Genomic DNA, 21,873 nt, shown 5'->3' on the forward strand with positions numbered 1-21,873 from the left:
CTCAAGAATGATTTAAAATATGAAGAGGTAGGGGAAGTGATGACGAAGGTGGGAGGGATAAGAACGGCGACTGTACGCATGCGCCACACGGCCGCCCGGCTGCACACTCCAGAGAGTTGATTCTACAATAAAATAAAATAAAAATAAAAAGAGGAATAAAAATCATCACCCCAAAAGTGGACAGTAAACGTCACGTAGTATATGTGTAGCAAATTTCAGGTCAATCGGTCAAACGGTTTGCAAGCTGCAGGTGATTTAAAATCCTGGCCGGACAAACAGACAGCCACAGTAGCGCATGCGGCAGTGAAAGCTCCGCCACAGAGCCCAGCACTAGAATGTCAGTCAGTCAGTCAGTCAGTCAGTCAGTCAGTCAGTCAGTCAGTCATCATCATCCAACTCGCTATATCCCAACAATGGGTCACGGGAGTCCGCTGGAGCCAATCCCAGCCAGCACAGGGCGCAAGGCAGCAACAAATCCCGGGCAGAGTGCCAGCCCACCGCAGAACACTAGAAGGGGGGCAGAGGGAAACCTTATGCAACCCCCCCTCATCAATTTGACGCATCAAAATTGAAAAGATAATAAGCAGTACCACCGCTCCCTATACGCAGAGTACGCAGTCTGCGTAGGGCACCAACTCCCAGGGGGGCACCATCCCAGCTGCTCAAAAAAAAAAATCGTTTTTATATATTATAATAATAAATTAATATTAATAATATACATATACAAATAAACAAAAATATAAACATATATATATATTGCATTTTACGGTGAACCGTTTGAATAAAGTTCTATTTTGGCCCCTATAGTAGGTGTTTTTTTTATTATTTTATTTTTACTTCCGTAATATTTGGGGGAGGGGGCACAAAAGTAAATTTCTGCTTAGGGCACCCATTTGGCCAGCAACGGCCCTGATAATAAGTTTCAATTGAACGTATGAATTTCTAGAATATTCCAATTTCTGTAAATTTCTCTATTTTTATCCCAATAAATATGTCATGAATTCGTCTTCTCTTTTCTTTTGTCATGCCGTCCGTTTAGTACATAAGTACCGAAATCAAAACAAATAAGTCCGTAAATAAAGTTATGCGTTATAAGGTGGAATGACACAGGGAGAAAAGTCACCAGTGCCACCAACAATAAGGCTGTGAAGGTCTAGAGAGAGCTCTTTGCTTTCACCCATCATGAGATGCTTCTTGTGTGCCACCCTGGTAATGAGAAACCATCAATTCGGACTAAAGCAGCTGATACTCATTGGCACTGATGGGGGGCTATCAGGAGTGACAGATGTCCGCTGCCTTCTTGGCTTTCCAGGCCTTTCTGCACCTCCTTTTCTTCACGTGTTCAGTTCTCTGCGTCATTCCACTTTATTACACATCACTTCATTTGTGGACTGACTTGCTTTGATTTCTTTGTATGTGTGGATTATTTGGGTTGTTACGGACATCTGGTGAAACGTTCATGTCGGTATCCCCACTAGAATTATATTTACTGAGACAAACGTCGACGCGCTCGATACTCTGTAGTTTAAACAATGATGTCAAGGAGATAAATGCGCATCAAGTTATGTTTAAAATTGTTATAGCTTTGAATCTCTTTTAATTTTTTAAGTCTGCCAGACTTTTTTATGACTATGTGGTATCGCTGTAAAGTCACGGCATTGTACTTTTTATATTGCGCTGCGCAGCGCACGGGCTGCCACTGCCAAGCCGAGGAGCTTCTTCTTCTTCTTGGATGCCATAATGAAGACGACATCACTAAACCCGACTGCACTCAGTGTGACGTGGACTACACTTTTCATTTTGTTTCAGTAGTCTCATCTACTAAAGTATTTGCTGCTAAAAATTTTTTGACTTGCTGCTAAGTACAGGGAACACTGCAATAATATTTCTTTTAGTTATGGTTATCTTAATTTACGTATTAATGTTATTTCGTTCTAATTCATTATGTTTCTCTGTGATACTTTTATCACGAAGCTTTGGGGTTAAGAGGCTACTTATGGGGTACATTTTATTATAAACTTTCTTTTTGTTTTATTGTGCGCACTGAATACTGAATTTCATTTCTGCATATGCATGTCTTAATGACAATAAACACCCTTTACATTTGCATAGGTCACGCCCCCTTTACTGTGACGCTAACGGCCCGCCTCCTTTGCAGTGCGAGAAATAAAAACTGGCAGCTCGTCCGCAGATCTCGCGTTTCGTGTGAACTGGTTAGGGGGGTCTTCAGTGTTGGTGGAATTTCATTTATGGTGGGGGTTCTTTTCGATAAACTGGCGAACCCCCCGCACACCCGATATCACAAAAGCAGCCTTTCTTTCTGCGCCCGTCAACACGAAGCGCTTCGATTAAACGTTCAATGCATTTAATATGTTAAAAAAAAGACTGTTTAAAAAGCAATGGATTTTATTCCCACGACTGAAGTTTTGTTAGTTTCACACAGGTGTGTATTATAAACATACTATAAATGAAGGTCTTGAGACAGCTTGCTTTTACCCATACTATAAATTTTAAACTTACTATAAATTAGCAAATACGCCGCCCAGCTCTTTAACATGGGCTGTAATGGTCGGACGTAACTGTAATATAAACACTATACTTGAACGAATAACGACGTAATTTTTATTGTTGATTGCATTACACTTATTGATATGAAACGCTCACTGCTCTTTGCTTCTGATAGTTTTGAACGTTTAGCTGATTGGATGCCCCGCTCAGCCCAATTCAATCAGTTACCTTCAAATCAGTGCGCACCCCGAAATAAAAGCGCGGCCCTTCAGAGCAATGCCATAGGCGGCCGACCACCCACGTGAAGGAAGGTCCTAGAGATCCGTCACAGGCTCCTTAAACAGCGAAGGCACCGCATTGTGATGCTGCTGATTTTCAAAGAGCCCCTGCCACATTCGGTCACTCGGGGGGCTGAGTTCAGGCACATCGGTGATCTCTTTAATCACCTGCGAGGTCGCCGACACCAAACATTAAAGATGTCAGCTTGGTGCACACCCCGATGGATATAACCTTTGTCAGAATAAAGCAGTCCTTTGTCGATCAGTGGCTCTAAACACCGCATATTAAGAACCTTTTCAACGCCCAAAGAACTGAAACGAGTTTTACTGACAAGCAACGAGGACCCACACAACCCAGTAAAGTGCCAGGAAAGACTAAAGACCGCGGGTTCGGAAAAAGGAACGAAATGTAACATGATGGTGGCGGGGACCGGAGCCACTCCGAGCAGCACTGAGTCCATCACAGGGACCACCCGCGCACACGTGGTCCAGTTTTACAAACCCGCGCGTGTTTTTTTTTTTTTTGTGGGAAAACCGAAGGAGCGAACGGCACAAAGACAACGACCACCACAGTCGGACTTGAGCAGAAATGGCCGCGACACTCACTGCATCATCACCAGCCTCATCATCATCATTACCGTCGTCATAATAATAATAAGAATATAATATGACGACGAAAAAGAACTAAGAAGGTAATGGCATTCATTTTAAAGGGCTGTTTCAACATTTTCACAAAGATCGGGAAAAGGAGCAACACCCAGCGGAGATGCAGGATCCATGAGATGGTGGAGCTGCCTTCTACACCATATTAGTAAAACTATCACGACTACTACTGCTAATAATCCATCCATCCATTATCCAACCCGCTATATCCTATCTACAGGGTCACGGGGGTCTGCTGGAGCCAATCCCAGCCAACACAGGGCACAAGGCAGGGCGCCAGCCCACCGCAGGGCACACACACGCACACACACAGGGACAATTTAGAATCGCCAGTCCACCTAACCTGCATGTCTTTGGGCTGTGGGAGGAAACATTAATAATAAAGAAGGGCTGTCTGGTGTGGTGGTTAAGGCTTCAAAAGCTGAGGCTGTGGGTTCAAATCCCAGCACTGACACCGTGTGACCCGTTGGCTGTATTCAATAAGCTGGCACACCTGTAGGGCGCCATACACCACAAACGCAAACTTTTTCTTCCCCACCAGACAATGTGCCGTAGTTTCCTTAAACCAGCGTTTCTCAACCTTTAAGTATTTGTGACTCGAGTTTTCATAACAGTTTTAATCGCCCCCCCCCCATAACGTTTTTTTGAAAGGAGCCCTCTAATACCAATTTGTTCTTTTTAAATTAATGATATATCATAGATGCATATTTTATTATACCTACTTAACTTTTATCGACATTTATCTAACTCTATATTTATTTTTCTGGTATCAGAATGTAGTTTAAGTTAATTTGTTTGGGTTTCAATAGATGGATTTTTCATATTTTTGATTCTTGTTTTCTTATTTTCACTCCTTCGCTCCCCACAGACTGAGGACCACTGTCTTCAACACTGAATTGTTTTCCATGTGTATAATTAACTGGTACCCGTTTGCTATGGTTGTTGTGACTTTACTGATGCCAGCTGTGTAGTGCGGGGTTTCACCCTGACGATACTTTCTAACGGTTTATTGATTGGCATATTTATTACACGACATGAATTTCTGATTATGCTTAAACATTCCCTTCTGTTGGAATGTGTTGCAAAGAAAAAACAGTTTTTACTACAAAGTTATACTGTAGGCCTAAAAATATTGTTACCTTATTTATTACAGTAAAAGTTTGGCAACCCAGCTTCCAGTTTTTTATCGTAAAAATAATTTTTTTATAGACCTAAAAATACTGTCACCTTTTTTTTTTTACGGTAAAATTCTGGCGACCCAGCTGCTAGTATTTACCGTAAATTTAACATTATTTTTTTTTAACTGTGTAGTCACCTCACCCGCCTGGGCACCAAATGGAAAACACAAAGAAATGGAACCAATTGTATCATAAATGTTGTAAGTCGCTTTGGATGCTTTTAGCATCAGCCAAATAAGCAAATGTAAGAAGTGAACGGCGTGTTCAATATTATAGCGCATTTCACAGCAATTATCTTCACACGGGTCTTTATGAATTACACAAGAAACGTTTTAAAATAATTAGCATGCTGACTACACGGACCTTTATACAGGTCTCGATTTAAAAATAAATCTAAAAAAATAGACCTGCATATAATTAATTTAGCTGAACTTATACCTAATCAAATCGATAGCATATCGGTATTGTTTTTGTGATTCAATATTTTATTTCAATAAGCACATTTGGCAATCGTAAAAACAAAAAAACAAAAATAAGAAAGAAAAAAAAAAACAGACACCCCCAAAAAAACTGCCCTGTCAAGGGGGCTCAGTAAGATTAAAGCTGGCGGTGCCCGCGCAGACCGACGAGCAGGAAGTCCAAGTCGATGAATTGGAAGTCGTCTCGTTAATTCAAAAGAACGACAATTATTGTGTCGCGCAATAAAAGGGCGGCAGAGTTTGGGGGAGAAAAAAGAAATCGAATGTGTGTTTATAATTAAAAAGAAAAAAAAGTAATTTATCAATGCAATCGAAACTGAGAAACTGAACTGCAAAAGTTTAACAAATAAAGGCGGCCGAGCGAGCGGCTCCTCAGAGCGATGTCACATTTCTGGATCCCTCAAACATCGAACAGCAGAAAGTTCTGGAAAAGGCCTTTAGTTTCTTTAAATCTGTAACTGGACGGTGAAGAGCTGAGAACTGATCTGTCAAACACCAGTGGCTTCTGATTTTAAAAGCCTGCAATCGTACATGCGGCTGAGTTCACGTTTTCCTGTCCTGTTGAGTCCCGCTAATAAAGATTTCTTCTCTTTCCACACATTAGAAACCATTTCAAAGACAAAAAATAAAAACAAAAATACATATACAAAGAAGATTTGTAAGAATGAAGGTGATTAATAAAGCAGCGGTTCAGCGAGAAACCAAAAACCACACCATAAAGTACCGTTGGAGAAGCAGGATTTGTAAGAGTGCACTGCGGGTTCAGAAAACGAATGGACCACCAAAAGACTGACATGAAACGCGATGTCCTCATGACACCCTCATCAAATTCAGGGTTACGGCAGCCGGGGCTTCTCCGCGCAGCACTGAGTACAAGGCAGGCGGGCTGACGGTTCATCATAGGGTCCATCCGCAGACAGCATGCTTTTTGGGGGACTGGGGGAGGAAAACCGAAGGAACAAGTGGCATACAGACAACGACCACCATAGTCGGACTTGAGCCGGGGACGGCGGACCGGGGAGATGGCAGTGCTACTCACTGCGCCACAATATTATTATTATTATTCATACTACTACAATAATAATAATAATAATAATAATAATAATAATCAAGTAAGAAGTTAAAGGTATTCATTTTACAGGGCATTTCACAGCAAGCATCTTCACAAAGATAGGGAGAAGGAGCAAGCGACACACAGACGACAACCTTCAGGAAAGCAGGACCCGCGAGCTACACACTGCGCAATGATATAATAATAATAATAATAATAATAATAATAATAGCAGAAAGAAGAAGTAGTTAATGGTGATATCGAGCATTTTACATTGGCCATCTTCATAAGCTTCTTTCTAACAAGAAACGCTTTGATAAAATTCATATGCTAACTATACAAACGAATCTAAATGTATACGTGTCAATTTTTATAATTCATTTATCTGAATTTGACTAATTAGCCCGAGTCCTTCACGGCAGAATCGACCACAAAGTAAGAGCCATGCATCCCGGACGGGCCGCCGGCCTTTCGCACCCTCTTAAAACGTCGTTTCTTTTATTGCATTTTACTGAGCTGTGTGGCTCCTCACTGACCTGTCCCTTGACAAAGAACCATTCCGTTCTGTGAAAGGTTTTCCGCTTCATATAAAGTTGGTTCTGTTGGCCTCGAAATGGTCCTTATATTGTACACAAAACAGAAATCTTTAACGTCCCGTTGGCTGCCTGGCAGGATACGAAAGCTCAGGAAGTCCTGTGAGAGAAGTGGCGAGAGTCCTTTTAACAATCAGGAACACTTTGCCGTTATTACCTGCATGTTGTTAATTATGGACCCCGTTATGGATCTAAACAAATAAAGGTTCTTTCTGGGACCTTGATATGGACGGCTCTTTAGAGAAGCCAACATGGTTCCCCTATGGCATTGCTATGAGGAGCCGCTTTGGCACCCTGATTTTTAAGAGTGCGGGACCCTTTGGAGAGCAAAGCTGCAGGTAACACGAATGTCTTTATGATGTGGGAAGAAACCAAAAGAACTGGGAAACTCCGACTCAAGTAAATGTAATTAACTTAAAAACCGTTGCTCCAGTATTTGATAAATGAAAAATCAGATTTCGTTTACAAAGAATGAAAACGTGAGACATTTTCGAGGTTTGTAGTTGTAGTGCCGTTTTTTCTGCATTGATAAAAATTAATCACAAAAACAAAGTTACAGTCTACTCTAAAATTTAAATATACGGTAGGTCACGTGATGATTATTTTATTTAACGCTTTTCCCAACATTTTACTAGAAAAATTTCAAGAACAATAAAATGCGAACTACAAACACTTCTCGGCTAAATAAATTAAAAAATAATAAAATACACCTGAGTTGAATTCATTTCGCTGCATTTGCCAAATGAAATCTCAGAGTTCCGACCGCAAGGCAGAGGCGTCACTGGACGGGCCGCCGGCTTCTCTCTGCGCGCTCCCGGACACGCGGGCTTCGTAGGACGAGACGCAGAAGTCATCTGAGCGGCACTTCAAATAAAGCAAATCTGTTGAGACCTTACAACTGTTGCTCCTATAATTGAGCATTTCAAAAAGAAATCAGAGTCCCGATTGAAAGGACATTCGGATATAATGGACACAACATTTTTGTAATGAGGTGAGCATTTTCCACTTATGCGATCCCCTCTTGTGCCGCGGGGTACATACACACTTATACGTTATAATAATATATCATTTTAATCTATACATTACAATGACATTTTAATGCATCATGTTAATTGTAATTTAGTTATTATGTGTCTCTGTGTAAAACACATTCGATTTAACGGACTAAATGGAATCTAATAACTCGAGGGTCTACGTCGTTTAAAAAATGAAAGTGTAAAACATTTTACAGGCTTACTACTGTGATGTACGCGTGCAATTTCTTGCACCGATGAATATTAATTACAAAAATAAACATGCATCCTGTTTTAACATGGAAATATTAGTCGCGTAAGGATTCTTTTATATAGCGCACTTCTCAAGAATGCAGTTTCATATAAACAGCCAAACTTTCTGAATTTTAAAACAAAATTAGTTTTATGCTAATCAGTTAAAAAACATTTCGTAAGATTGAAAATGGAAGAAAAGCACACCATGCCATACTGGCTCAAGCCTGAACAACATTGAAAAGTTTTAGGTAAACCTAAAAACGAATCCGACTATTAAAGTCACACTTGTACACAAATGATTGGGTACGACAGTCAGTGTTGCTTGCGGTGCCCCGTGGGTATCAGAAGCCGATGCCAGTGTTGCCCCCTCGCTGTCCTGATTGCCGGCGTTTCTAATTCCCCGGTGCGCGGCATTGCTGGGGGTCTCCGTCAGCTAACATCCCGTGTACAGGTGAGCTGCAGACGCTTGTTGGATTTTATCCTTCTTGTTATTCTTTAATGGCAGCTTGTATTAAAAAGTGAATTTTGATTACAGTGCCACGTGGCACCAGAAAGAAACGAGTTTCTGTGTGAGCGGCTTAAGCCGATGCCAGCCCTGGGTGTCGACGCTTCTAATTCCCCGGTATGCTGCATTGCGGGTCAACCTGTACCTGGGGACTCCGTTAGCTAACATCCCGAGTGAGGATGAGCAGCAGACGCTCATGGGGTTTAACTCTCTATCTTTTTTTCTCATTATAACTTGATTTAAAAAGTTAATTTCTAATTGCGGTGCCTCATGGGCATCAGACAGACACGCGTCTCTGCTTAAGCCGATGCCAGCGCTGCCCTCTAACTGCACAGACTGACGATGTTTCCAATTCCCCGGTGAGTAACGTTAGCTGACATCCCGTGCACAGGTGACCTACAGACATTCATGGGATTTAATCCCTATTCCTATAATTGCATTAAATCTTTTATTAAAACGTTAATTTGTAATTGCGAGGCGCTGTGGCTTCAGACTGGCACACATAGCTACTTGGAGCTACCAGCACTGCTCTCACTTTATCCCGAATGGCGGCGTTTCTGATTCCTCGGCAGTCTGCACCCGAGGACTCCGTCAGCTAACATCCCGCGTGCAGGTGAGCCGCAGACGCCTGTGGATTTTTATTCTTTTGATTTTCGTTCATGACAATAATAGAAAGTCAAGCTGGCACGCGCATTTAAAGGAACTTTCTGGGATATCCCGAGTTAAAAAGCGGCTCGAAGTCACAAAGGCCGGCAGCCTCGTCTTTATTGCGCTTTTTATTTCTCCCCTGCAGGTTCTGCCTGCCCGTTCGTTTCTTCCCCGAGACGCGTGCGCGTGCGCGGCTGCCGGTGCCCAGTGGGCACCGCCGCGGTTCTCCGCTCCCCAGTACTCTCTTGGCACCCGCTATCCCGCATCCCTTCTTCGTTTGCTTTCATCGCGACCCAATGCCAGACCCCTGGTTTCGTTGTTGATTTTTTCTTTTTTAATTTTCGTCGGGTTTCAGATTTCTTACTGACTCGATGAAGCGGAGAAGTCCTGGCCGCCGGAGGGTCTTCTTTAAATCCAAGTTCACCGTCCCCTGTGATTTTTTTTTTGTTCTTCTAAAATTATTTTTCTCCACGTCCCAAATGCTCCGCCGGTGCTCCTTTCCTTCTACTGACAAGATCGGGATAATAAGGCGGACCTTAAATATTGTCCCCGCAGGTCCCACGGCCGTCTCGGGGGGCTGCGTGACATCAGGTGAGGGCGTCGCTAACTTTGCGCAGCTCGTCTTTGTGCAGACTTGGCAGCCTTGAGCGTCTGGGCTGTGTGAGCGACTTTGGCGACAAACTTCCCCGACAGGCGACTCGAGTTGAATTTCACTCTTTGGGAAGTTTCCTTTTCTACCCCCGAAGATGTCCGAAGTGTATCATAATATCCAGATGGAGTTTGTGTGCATGAGATGGGCACTACTGACCAGTGGGGACAACCTAGAAGCTTCAGGAACATACAGTCCATCTGTCCATAGCCTTCGCAATGCATGGCAGAGATGGCACAGATGGTGCCAGGCTGACAACTTTAATCTGCAGCTCTTCAAATCTGTACCTGACTTATCCTCTGTCCAATGTCCCTCCAGTGAGCTTAGAAATTCTCCAGACCCCTCACTTTTTATGCGTTTTGATACGTTGCAACTTTGTGCTAAAATCATTTAAATGAATTTTTTTCTCATTTCGTACTGCAGAAAGACAAAAACAAAACGGATTATAGAATTTGCTGTAAACTGTGCTACCCGGCTAAGACAGACTGGAATCTAAATAATCAACGCAGAAGCACAAGTAAAAAAAAAAATGCATTCCATCTGTCATTCCAACAGGTGGTGCATCACGAACATTTGAGATAATAAAATGCATTACTAGAAATGGTTTGTGATGCACCATCTGACAGAGACATGGCAACCAGACGGACACACAGACAGAGCTTTTATTAAGGTAAATAAAAAACTGAAACCTGACACTGACACAAACAGATCCTTTACTGGGTACTTCTTGTTCTCCACATGAGACAGGGTGGTGTGAAATGTTATGGAGATGGTGTCCTCGGTGGACCTGTTGCAACGGTAGGCAAACTGGAGGGGGTCCAGACTGTCAGGGTTGATGTCCTTGATGTGTTCTATCACCAGCCTCTTCATGGCTATGGGAGGAAGTCCTGCTGGGAGGTCATCATTACGGGCAGTCTACTTTATTTTTCTTTGGGACAGGGATGATGGCTGTGTGCTTGAAGTAGGTGGGGACAGATGAAACCCTCAGAGATGTGTTAAAAATATCCGTAAAGACAGCAGCTAGCTGGTCGCAACATGTTTTTAAAACGCGACCTGAGACCCCGTCTGAGCCGGGTGCTTAGCGGAATGTTGAGTCAGGAAAAAGTCTTCCTCACGTCATCCTCGGAGAGCCACAGGCTGGAGTCTTGTGGCGCTGCGGGGGAGTCGCCTACCATACATTAACAATTTGTGGTGTCTTCTTCATATTAGGAAGTTTTGCAAAACACAAAGAACCACCTTGAAATGGAAAACACCCTTCGCAGAATGAAACGGTGCTTTGTCAAGCAATGGCTCCTTGAAGGAGCCACACAGTCCAGTAAAGAACCATGAAGTGCCGTCAAAGAAGCAGCATTTTTAAGGATGTAGGAAGACTTGAGGTTGTCCCAAACCTCTCCCATTTATGAATTCTGGTGGCCACTGTGCTCCTGGGCACCTTCAGTGCTGTAGCCTTCCCCACATGTGCACCTCCACACATTCCTGTCTCTGAGCTCTGCGGGCAACTCCTCATGGCTTGGAGTTTACTCACCTATGGACCTTCTTCAATAGACAGGTGGGCGCCTTTCCTAATCTGTCCAATCAGCTGAAGTGACCACAGGAGGTCTCCAAACCAGGTGTACAAACACCTCGATGATCATCAGTGGAATGGGATGCACCAAAGCCAGATTTCAAGGGTCAAAGCAAAGGGTCTGCACACCTGTGTCAATGGGACATTCCAGTTTTGTGTTTTTAATACATTTGAAAAGTTTCCTACAATTCTGCTTTCGCTTTGTCATTCTGGGGTATCGAGAGTTGCTCGATGAGGGAAGTATGAGGGTCTTGTACCGTGTTGGCCATTATGAATGTAGTGGAAAGTCAAGCTAGATGATCCCTTTTATTGGCGACCTAAAATGATGACAATATGCAGGCTTTCAAGGCAGCTGACCCCGACTAGGCCCGACTGCCGTGTCTGTGTGTAGCAGAGTGGTGGCCGCGCTGTTCCTGTTTCATGTCGAATAAAACTGGTTATGCTAAAGTACTGAGACTCAGCCTCGTGGTCTGGGGCACAAGAAATCAAAAACTGAAAGATCTTGTTCTTCTAAGTATTCAGGCCCTTTACTATCTCACTTCCAAAATATGCTCAGGTGCTCCCTGCTTGCTTTAACTCTCCTTGAGATGTTTCCAGAACCTGATTGGAGTCCACCAGTGGTCAACTGAATTGATTAGACAATCATTTAGAAAGGGGCAGCATGGTGACAGAGTGGTAGCGCTGCTGCCTCGTGGTAAGGAGACCAGATTATGGCTCCCAGGTCCTACCTGAGTGGAGTCTGCACGAGTTTCCTCCACATACTTAGGTCTCCTCTTAATGTCCAAATACATGCAGGTTAGGTGAGTCTGTGATCACCAGTTTGTGTTTGCTGAGAGGGTATGTGTGTGTGTGTGTGTGTGTGTTTGCCCTTCAATGGACTGGCACCCTGTCCAGGGTTTGTTCCTGCCTTGCACCCCATGCTAGCTAAGATTGGTTTCACCCCATGACCCTAGCTTGGATGAAAGAGGTTAGGAAAATGACATGACATTATTTAGAAAGTCACACGTGTACCTGCGTATAGATAGTCCTACAATTCACAATGTATGTCAGACAAAACCAAGCCATGAAGACCCAAGGAACTCTCAGGGAGACCTCTTAGATCAAATTCTGGTGAGGCACAGAGCAGGACAAGGGGACCAAACCGTTTGTAAAGCACTGAGTGCAACCTCAGAAATTGTGAAATGGAAGATGTTTGGAAGCACCAGGACTCTTCCTAGAGTTGGCCAAACTGAGTAACTGCAGTCAGGGAGGTGACCACAAAACCAACGGTCACCCTAACAGAGCTTCAAAGTCTCTCTGAATCAATCCTCTGAAAGGTATGATGGGATGGATTTTGTAGATCTTGAATGAAATGTCAATGGAAGTTTTTTGAAGTTCAGATGTGCTCTGATCTTTCTTCCATTTACCGTTCTGACAAGCCCATAGGTCGTGGAGTTTTACTTAACGCTTATACATAATGCGTTGTTTCTGAACCATTTTCACTGACTTTAAGGACAAATCGTTTTCACCGATGCTTTGTTACAGATTTGTGGCCGATGAAATTTAATGTCAGTAAATGCAAAGAATTACAAATAGGAAGTAAAAATGTGAGGTCTGAATACACAATGGGTGGTCTGAAAATCGAGAGTCCACCTTATGAGAAGGATTTAGGAGTCGTAGTGGACTCTAAACTATTGACTTCCAGACAGTGTGCAGAATCCATGAAGAAGGCTAGCAGAATGTTAGGTTATATAGTGCCTTGATGTGTGGAGTACAAGTCACAGGAGCATCTTCTCAAGCTTTATAACACACTGATGAGGCCTCATCTGGAGTTCTGTGTGCAGTTTTGGTCTCCAGGCTACAAAAAGGACATAGCAGCACAGAAGAAGGTCCAGAGAAGAGCGACTGGGCTGATTCAGGGCTACAGGGGATGAGTTATGAGGAAAGATTAAAAGAGCTGAGCCTTTACAGTTTAGAAGAAGATGAAGAGGAGACCTGACTGAAGTGTTTAAAATTATGAAGGGAATTAGTCCAGTGGATCGAGATGGTGACTTTAAAATGAGTTCATCAAGAACACGGGGACACAGTTGGACACTTGTGAAGGGGAAATTTCACACAAACATTAGGAAGTGTTTCTTTACACGAAGAACGACAGACACTTGGAATAAGCGACCAAGTAGTGTGGTAGACAGTAAGACTTTAGGGACTTTCAAAACTCGACTTGATGATTTTTTGGAGGAAATAAGTGGATGGGACTGGCGAGCTTTGTTGGGCTGAATGGCCTGTTCTCGTCTAGAGTGTTCTAATGTTTACAATCCACTAAAGCCGTAGATTAATAGAAGTAAAATTCCCAAATTCCAGACAGAAATTTCGAGGTGTTGTGCCAGTCGCAAACACCTAAAGCACCTCGGCTGCACCAGAGCACAGAATCACTCCACCTCCATTTTTAATTCTAACAAACGTCTTCCTATTCACAGTGGACTGTTAGCAATCACGAGGAAGTAGTTGAACATGGACAGGGAGGTGTGTACGTTTTTGAGAAAATTGAAATAAAATATCTAAGTATTGTTACTGTGACAGATAGGGGGTGCTGTCGTCCCCTTGAACCCTTAGCCCACACGTCAGACACCAGGTAAAAGTCCAATTATTATTTATTATAATAATGAAGTGCACAAAGCACCCTCCACTCCACAATACTCCAATAATTAATGAATACAATACACTACAATTAATCAATCCTCCACTCCTTCCTCCCAACTCGGCTCCCTCTGCTGGGGTTTCCCACAGTCCTTTTAAAGTCTCTGACCCGGAAGTATTCCGTCTCCAGGTCAAATGCCTTCTCCAGGTGTCCCAGAAGTACTGCAGGTTTCCGACCGCGTGACTCCTAAGTACTTCTGGGTTAGCGTCACCATAATAGTCCCCGGGTTCTTGGTGAGCGCCCCCTGGCGGCACCCACGGCACCAAACAGGGCTGAAGAACCGGACTCCATGTCAACATGCTGCCCTGCGGGAATCCTGGGAACCATTTCTATCCAGGGGAGCTGCCATCTAGCGTCCCGGGGGATGTAGTGTCCTAAAAAGTCTCTTTCTCTTAGTTGAGGGACATCCCGGCCAGACTGAACCACCGGCTGTCCCTCACATTACCAAAAAACAAAATCCAGAGCTCTGAACAGTAAGCGAAGTCGACACAAGAATTGCCAGCAGTCGTTACGATAACCATAAGAAAATCACCAAAATGGTAAAACTATGAACTGAATTGAGAAGTGGGAAGCTGCGAGTCATTAACTGGAACACCCAGCGCTCTGAGTTCAAGGTGTCACACATGTACGATTAGGGGACAACTTGTAATTACACTCCAAACCAGGGGTCGGCGCTGTCACTTCATATCACTTCTCTTCCTCTCTCTGCAGAAAAGATGATTGACAGACCAAACACAGATGAGGTCACTTCCTGTTTATGACTGCCTGAACCCGCCTCTTCTGCTTTCCAGACTTTAAAACCGGCTTCTCCGCCATCTTGAAGCAGAAGAGTGCGTAAAGAAACACACTTGTAGTGTCCCAAGAGCAACATCGGTCTCAAAATACATCACACGAAAGACAGCAGTGGACACCTGACAGACCTTCCCTATTGCGTTGATGTTTTGCTGTTTGCAGGTTTCTGTTACACATAATAACATTTCTTCCTGTTGAATAAAATTCAATGTTTTTGGCTCATTTTTCCCGAGGGTAAACAATGAGAAGGCTACGTGAATAAACCGCGTGACCAAAACTAGAACTGCATTACTGAGCTCATAAGGGAAAACTAGGATTACTTTTAATTGTGCATTTTTAAAATGGAGTTTAGCAAAAAAGGAGCAGAGAAAGTAAATGGAGACACAGGAGTCGGTCACTGACAGGCAGGCGCTTACTTACTATTGACTTGCTGTCAGCGTCTGGGGGCAGAGGAGCAGCTGCAGGGCTTGAACTGTGAATGAAGACAAGCATTTGAAGGGCCAGAGAGAGAAGTTAAAGTTTTAGAGCGCACCGTGGGCCAAGTTTGAGGCCACTTTAAACAAGGGGCCTGTTAGATCTGTTCATCTTTTGAACCATCAGCTGATCAGACTGACTGGAAAAACAATGTGTTTTAACAAAGTCTTGAAATCTGGGGTGCAAATAAAGACACAGAATTCTGGGAAATATGCAAATGTAAAGTAGACCTAAAGAAGAAGTGTTATTATCAATGAGAAAGCTTACGACCAATCTCAGATAAACTAACCAGAGTGTATATGCATATAAATAATGTGAAATAGGGGTTGTTTGTTAACTTTGATTAACTTACATCTTATAATTAGCTTAAAATAACTTCAGACTGGCAGATGAGCAAAGCCAAGGGAAATTCTCAATTGTCCAATTTTTACTAATGTCACTTACAAAAAAAGACATCAAGCCATGGCATCTACTGGTGTGATGCAGACATTGTACAGTTTTGAGCGATGCGGACGCCATACGCAGGGCTATGGGGTCAGGAGCAGTTATTGGGTTACTGGAGTCAGAGCCAGTAAAAATGTGCAAATTCTGACTAAATGTAAATTGTAATATATTAAAATTTACGATTTCAAATATCCTAATTAAAGTATTTTTTCTTTTGATAAAATATAACTTCTTTTTTAATTCTGTAAGTTAAGTGTTATGTTTAATAGTACTGAGTGTTTGTAAGCCACAGCGTTGCAGGAGCCTTTAATCCCGAACTTTAACAGGTGAGGGTGCTGAAAAATATCCTGATGAGTCACAATGGCGGTGGTGATGAAGGGCCTCGCATCTCGTATGCTTCAATCAACACGGTAAATATATGAGAGGAGCCGGAGGTTTTGAGAAATGACTGCACAGCCCTGGCTATACGGCGTTTGAGAAAAGCAGACGTTAGGCAGATGACATAAGCATTTTAAAATGGAGGGATGACGGAGCTTTAAATAGGAGAATGCAGTGCTGGTGTGTGAAACCGAAAGGCCGTAGTCTGTTCTGAAGACGCACTGAGGACGAAAGTACACTGACATCTGAAGTGCACAGTTTGGACACATAAACGGTTTTCTTTTCATTTCCTCTTTTATTTCACAAGCACAGTGCATTGCCATCATGACTGGCTTTGGAAGGAGCGTTTATGTGCTGATTATGAATTCCTAATCACAGAATGGGTCAGCATACACTTCACAACCTTAGTATTAAATATGTAACTGAAGAACACCTATTATTATTCAGAATTCTGCATTAGTATTAATGCAAATAATTTGTGAAATTACTAAAAATTATTAACAAAAACCCAGTCATGTAACATACCAGTCATTTGTGTGGTTTTATATATATAAGTGTGTGATACAGTACCTGCCAAATAATACAAAGAGTACACGATACGTGTTTTGCCCTTATTGGGACTTGTCAGGTGTAAGCGATTTTGCATCCCCTTACAGGATTCGAACCTGGAATGCAAGAGTATGCACACCTGACGAGCCCCAATAAGGGCAAAACACGTGTCGTGTACTCTTTGTATTATTTGGCAGGTACTGTATCACGTATCTGTGATCTGCTTCTCGTAAATGAGGGGACGTCACTGATGTCTGCTGACTGGCCAACCACCCACAAGTGTTACCTGGTAGGTAACCACCTAAACAATCAGATTGCAATTCAGAACTAAGAATGTAATAAAAATGTTGTATATTTATATAACATATGTAACTATGTGTCCATTCAGTTGCTCTGTTTCTGTCATTCCAACAGATGGCACTCACAAGCATTAAGACTGATTTTACAAATTTAAGACCAAATGGCACATAACCGAGATATTTGTCATTCCAACAGATGGCACATCGCAAATATTGGTAGTAATAAAATGCATTGCATTTGTCATTCTAAATTATGACACATCTCAAACATTAGCACTGCTTTTATGAACCCGATAGCAAATGGCATATAACAGAAGCATATGTATTGCATTTTCCATTCCAACAGATGGAATCTCACAAAGATCTGTACACCAATAGATGGTGCACCGAGGTCTACATTGATTACTTAGATTTCAATCTGTGTTAGATGGAGTAGCAGAGCTAGTATATATACAGTGCATCCGTAAAGTATTCCCAGCGCATCACTTTTTCCACATTTTGTTATGTTACAGCCTTATTCCAAAATGGATTAAATTCATTTTTTCCCTCAGAATTCTACACACAACACCCCATAATGACAACGTGAAAAAAGTTTACTTGAGGTTTTTGCAAATTTATTAAAAATTAAAAAATGTAAGCTCCTTATGATTCATATAATTGTCAGCAACCTTTTTAATGTAGAAAAGAAATTGTTACATAGCTTGCAAAGATGAAGTCAAGAAAAAGCAGTTTCGTATTTCGCTAATTTGTGTTTTTATAATTATATTAATTTTTTATGAAACATTATCCATCCATCCATCCATTTTCCAACCCGCTGAATCCGAACACAGGGTCACGGGGGTCTGCTGGAGCCAATCCCAGCCAACACAGGGCACAAGGCAGGAACCAATCCCAGGCAGGGTGCCAACCCACCACAGTGAAACATTATTATATTGTTATTAGTATTATTTTCTTTTTTGTTACTATTTACTTTTTATATTGTTGTTATTGGTAAATTGAAACTAATCAAGCAATAAACTGATTTGTCGTTATTTTATATTGTCATATGTTGTACTGTCCCTTTCTGGCCATGAGACATAAACGTCACTGACGAGTGGCTGCAGCAATCAAAAGCGGTTTGTTGCTCTTTTATGCTAACTGAACATTCAAAAGAGCAGTAAAGTTAAACAACAACTGTTTACAATTCTGCTGCCATTTCGGCCATGGAAGACGCCTTCACTTTCCCCTTTAACTCTTTCTACTCCTGCCACCCCCCGTTTTCAAGGCACGTGAGTCCACTGCACCTTCACATCTGGCAGCCTCTCAGTGGCAGACACAAGGAAACTGTCATCTGAAATACGTCCACCTGCAGAGACCGCCCTGTTAGTCCTTTTGCCATCCCAGTTGCTGCTTTAACTGAGGGTGGCAGAAAGAGGTCCTCTGTGCCCACCCCACTGCATGGCACTCTGAACAGCCCGGGTTGCTATGGCTTTTGGGCCACATGGCCTCATGTTGATTTGCCAGATCATTACAATATATTTTAACGTAGTTGTGTTTACTCATTTTGTAAATAAAATATACTCCCTTGTAAAGTGCGTGTACATTTCTTTACCTCAGATCTGTAGTAAACATTTTCTTTGACGTCACTTACAGAGAATTGTGGAATTCATTAGGACTCGTACACTGCATGCGCCTTTATTTTACATCAAGTACCTGCATGAATATCAAACTACAAATCAGTCCACAATGCATTGGAAGTACCAGCTCCCAAGTTAAATGTCTGACACGTAATCCTCACCCAAAGGGTTAAACAGCAATAACCCTTCAAGAGTGTCATGCGTCTGTTTTGTCAGGTGTTTGGACTTCAATTGGGCAACACAAATACCAGAGCAGGCCCAGGCCGTCATATGAGCGTGTCGCGTGCCTCCCAGAGTGACGGTCACGTCAGGAGCCATGTAAGATAAGTTTTGTGTTGTCTACACCCCATATGTTGCTGCTTTTTCCAGAAGGTTCCCGTGTCCCCCCTTGCACCCCGTCACTGGCTGACAAAGCGTCCTTTGCCTGTCTGCACATGCTGTTCTAATTAAAAGTCAGCAGCGGGCCAACATTATCCATTAGCCTGTGAATGGCGCATCTTCTTCTTGAACATTCTTCACGGCAACCTACAGAAGTCTGGGAGACCATTTGTCAACCAGAGCCAGACTTCTGTCTTTGATGAACATGTGCTGTTGATTTACATGCAGCTTGGCAGAAAAATCTCAACCTTAGAAGGTAGAGAGATGAAGTGGAAGAAACTCCTCATCAGTCTGGCTCTTTTGATGAGCGCAAATGAAGCACAGGTAAACGAGAAAGGGGGCAAGGCCATGGCACTGAATACTTTATAATCGTGCAAAACAATTCAGCCATCCATCTTCTAAAACGCTTTTCTCTCTGAAACTACATATAATTTCAGTCACTCGGCGATTGTTAAAATCTGGTTTTTCAATTACAAGGTCATCAGGATCAAAGTTTGTCTAATTAGCGTCTTACAAAAGCTCAAAAAATTCAGGGAGATTCACTCGAAAGAGGCCCAGAATATTCTGAAATAACAAGCAATCTGAACAAAACAACGTGCAACGAGCTCCTCAGTATATGGAGCTTTGAACAAGCCGGGAGTGATGAGGTAGGCGCCGGACAGCCGTCGTAACGTTTCACATCCTTTTGTAACTTTTGGGTGCACCCCGCCCGTACCCCTTCACTCAGTCACTCGACTTCTCGTCAGGATGGTGGTGTACAGTACTGAGCAGCGCGTCTTCATGGTGCGAGCCTGTTGGGTCACCAATTCGTTTAAGCGATGTCAGAATCGACTGGATGATCGTTGAGTTAACAGAAGGTGACTTCCAGCAAGATGCAGCAACGTGTCGCACATCGGCAAGGAGCATGGCAGAAATGGGGTCCTTCTTTGGCAACAGGGTGGCTTTGGCCACCGTGGTCGCTGGATCTGACACCACCAGACTTCTTCCTTTGGGGTCTGTTCAAAGGAAAAGTCTATCAGAACAAGTGGAAGTCTATCTATCAATGTGAAAGATTTGAAGGAAAACATGCAACGTGAAATTGCTGCTATTTTCCCCGAGATGCTTGACAATATGTTGAAGAACATGGAGCACCGCGTCGAAATGTGTCTGTCAGAAAATGGAAACCACTTCCAGCATCGCATGTAATGCAATCGATTACACATACGTCAAGGTATAGAGTGGATTTTATTGGTTCAGATTGCTTCATCCTAATGGGAGTTACAACAGAATATCCGGGGCCTCTTATGAGTGAATCTCCCTGTAGAAATAATTTAACAAACAATGGCAACTCACCTCAAACATGTACAAGAATTACAAAGAAGAAGAAAAAATCGTCCGACTTGGCTAAAGTTAAGAAAGTGGTCCCAGTGAGGCATTACAAAGACGTAGAGCAGTTGGAATGAGGACCCTCAGTGCTGTTTCATTTCTCAGCACGCGTCTGATTAATAATCCGTTGGCTGGAAGCCCCCCATACTGGTGTGTCACAGGGAGGACGTGCCGCATGTTCAGAATCAGTTTTGCCTTCATTCTCTCCTCCACCACTACCTCCAGCGGGTCCAGGAGACGTCCCATAATTGAGCCTGCTTTCTTAATAAGCCTGTTGATGTGGTGGGCCTCTTTTGTGATTTTACTGGCTGAGCACACCACACTGGCCATCACAGACTTGTAGATGGAGTCACTGCCACATTAAAGGAGTGCTGTGTACGAAGACAACAGGCTCTGCTCTGCCCTTTGTCATACAGTGACTCAGGGTTAGGAGACCATTCCAGCCTGTCACCGATGAGGACCCTCAAATACTTACAGAAGTGTGCCACCTCCAGGCCCACTCTCAGAATATAGTGACCAGACACAGGGGTTCTTTGGCACACCCAAAGCATTGAACACAACTGAGATAACAAAGTCTCGCTTTCAAAAGATCCTCCATTTCTTCGTTTACCTCCGCCATTGCAGCATTTTCCTTTCATGAGAAAGTTATTCAACATCTTCCTCTCCCACCCCTGATGAACTTTGTCCCTAATTGACTCCTGACTTCAACTTGGCAGACTGAGAAGGAGAGGCTGCTTTAAAAAACAGAGCCAGGAGTACCGAGGGAGTGAAGGACTGGACTGCTGCTTTTAACTCCAATGACCTGCAGCACTACAAGAGTGTCAAGTGCGAGTTATGAAAGGCGAACAAAGCGGCAAACATTCAGTGCGGAAACGGGCTGGGAAATGATTTTGACAGAGGCGATCCACGTCATCGGTGGAAAGGTTTGCAGAAAGGCAGTCATTGACTACAAACTATTGAAACTTGTGTCTGACTCATGATCTCTCCTAAATCCTCATGAAGTTAGGAACTTTTTAATAAAATGATTTTAGTTGTAATCCCAACAGTAGGACCAAATTTGCATCGCCTGAGGTTTCTGAGCCTTGGCATGGTCATGGACTAAGGAGAACTTCCCAACAAAATCTCCCAAAACGGTCATAAAAAGCCCCACAAGAGGAAGGGTCCATCAACCTTCAGCTTGTGTAATAAAAAGCAAACAAAGAATCTTCATAAATAAAAATCGAGAGTGGTCTCCCCTCGACTTTCTCGTATACTCAGATGTGGGGATGGACATCTGAGGAGTAAATGGCAAGACAATGATTATATTTTTATATTATGTGCATTAAAGAACCATCAACAACAAATCAAATTATTAATATATTGAACAATTATTATAAAAGTTGAGGAAATCGGACTCTGCATCTGCATGAATGAAAGGTGAAGTTATTGGAAACAGCCCAAGAGTTGATAGAAATCTACGTTTTGTACCTAATACTTGTATTTAAAATTTAGTTGACCAAAGTGAAAGTGAACTCAGG

General features: G+C 42.8%; 1 protein-coding gene across 3 annotated transcripts in view; it reads right to left on the reverse strand.

Moving 5' to 3' along the window:
• coch (coagulation factor C homolog, cochlin (Limulus polyphemus)) overlaps positions 1–9,929 on the reverse strand; it is a 58,842-nt gene extending 48,913 nt beyond the window's left edge. The window contains exon 1 of one of the 3 annotated variants that reach the window (XM_028821933.2): positions 9,536–9,929. The gene's annotated coding sequence lies outside the window, so the exon portion shown is untranslated. The remainder of the gene's footprint in view (positions 1–9,535) is intronic. The other 2 variants (XM_051920001.1, XM_051920002.1) reach the window with 2 other exon arrangements.
• Between the last annotated feature and the right edge of the window lie 11,944 nt (positions 9,930–21,873).

Source organism: Erpetoichthys calabaricus, chromosome 16, assembly GCF_900747795.2.
Source record: "Erpetoichthys calabaricus chromosome 16, fErpCal1.3, whole genome shotgun sequence".
Lineage (NCBI taxonomy): Eukaryota > Metazoa > Chordata > Cladistia > Polypteriformes > Polypteridae > Erpetoichthys > Erpetoichthys calabaricus.